At 34.6% G+C, this 1990-nt stretch overlaps 1 pseudogene; it reads right to left on the bottom strand.

Moving 5' to 3' along the window:
• Nucleotides 1-574: 574 nt before the first annotated feature.
• Nucleotides 575-1058, bottom strand: LOC102812855 (annotated as a pseudogene).
• Nucleotides 1059-1990: the final 932 nt, after the last annotated feature.

The raw sequence follows: 1990 nt of genomic DNA on the forward strand, positions 1-1990 counted from the left end.
CATCTAAGGCAGTCACTAGTTTTAGCTAAGATACATTTGGAACACTAACAAGTGATCACTTACAAACAATAATACGAAGTAAAATTTCTTGAAAAATAAAACTTCAGTGGAACAATTCTGAAGATATACCAGAGGAACAGCAGATTACCAGTTTACAGTGTCAGCCAGTTTATTTCTGCCACTTTGAACCAAGTTCTAAAATCTAAAATTTAGTTATCTTCCCTAAACTGAGAGCTTCCTATCATGTCAGTATCTATGTTATGAAGTAAAGGAGATTTAGGTGAGAAGTTTTATTTATTGCAACTGCTGAATCAATTGCCTAAGATCTCAATAGCTTCATGGAGTCTGGGAAATGTTCATGCATAAGGTTATTGCTTTAGCTGAGTTAAAAATGCCCCCATACAATGGTACATATCAACCCTTAGTGACGCCTTTTAAAAAACAGTTTGAAAAATGGGTTAAAGAAAGCAAATATAGCATCTGCCTTTAAAGCTATCAATTCAAGAATTCTTTCAATTATGAAATCTTGCAGAGAAGTTATTTTTGTATTTCAAAATCCTGGTGACAATATTTCTTACTCCAGATCTGGCATTTTTTTCATCATTACTGTCTTTAGAGTCATCATCTGCTCCATCTACTTCTGGTAAATCTACATTCTCATCACCAACCATGTTGTTCATCATCTCAGAGAAATGGTCAAAATTAGACATGTCTTAATCTGCATTATCTTCCCAGTCTTTCCAATTATTGAAGTCCACACTAAGCCAATTAAGCTTTGCTTTTTCTTCTGTTAACCTTGGCCACGACTGGCCAGATTCTCCTTTTCATAAACAACATAAGATAGATCTATCTGTTCTTTTATGCTTGACATCATTTGGAACAATACAGAGGAAAAGATCAATTTCATTTTGATGTTTAAAATTATCACTTCCTCCATGACAACTGAATGTAAGTTTGGATTTCTCAAATTTTACATTAACATCTTTACTGTCTTCAACACAAAATTCAATAAAGACATAGTCCCTTAGATTGTATCATTTTGCAGAAGCAGACTGCATTGTGAACCAGGCAGGAGAACAGGGGTTGGGCGGGCGTCTCCAGTAGCAGCTGCTGGGAAATCCACTCCTCTCAGGTGGCTAATCCGGGTTTCTTTCCAGGTCAGCGGAGGGCTTGGCCTGAGTCCCCAGAATGTACCGTGCAGAGAAAGCCTAATTTTTATAGATTCTTTTGACTAGGATTTGATTGAAATATGTGCATCAATGTTCTTGATGCATATTGGTCCATGATTTTCTTTTTAGTGGTGTCTGTTGGTATTAAGGTTAATCTTGCTGTACAGAATTGTTGTTAAACTCCATCAAGTTTGCATAGGGTTTCTGAGGAGCAGTTGGTGGGTTGGAATAACCTTCTGGTTAGCATTCCATTGTTTCTCCTATAATGCCACCATGCCAGAGAAATAGTCCATCCTTTGCTATGTTCCAGAATAGCTTCAGTAGAAATGGTGTAAAATTTTCTATAAATATTTGGTAAAATTCATCAGTGACATTGTCTGGCTCAGGATCTTTTTGTTATTGGATTTTTTTCATGACCTGATCAGTTCCGTCTTCTGTGATTGATCTGTTGAAATATTCTGCCTCAAATTGTATTGGTTTGGGTTGGTAGTATGTTTCCAGAAATTTGTCTATTTCTTCTAGATTTTAAAATTTGCTGAAGTACGGTTATTTATAGTTTATTTTTTATTTCAGTTGGTTCTATTGTGACATTGCCTATTTCATTTCTTATTTGTGTCACTTGAATATTCATTTTCTTTTTTTTTTTAATTAAATTTGTCAATGGTTTGTCAATTTTACCAACTTCTTGTCTTATTATTTTTCTGTTTCATTTATATTTGCTTGAATCTTTAATATTTCCATTTTCCTGGTGACTGTAAGCTATTATTTTTTGCTGTTCTTTTAGTAATTGTTGGAGATGTTAGGTTAAGGGATTGATTTTG

The sequence above is a fragment of the Chrysochloris asiatica genome, unplaced genomic scaffold (genome assembly GCF_000296735.1).
Source record: "Chrysochloris asiatica unplaced genomic scaffold, ChrAsi1.0 scaffold00027, whole genome shotgun sequence".
In the NCBI taxonomy this organism is placed as follows: Eukaryota; Metazoa; Chordata; class Mammalia; order Afrosoricida; family Chrysochloridae; genus Chrysochloris; species Chrysochloris asiatica.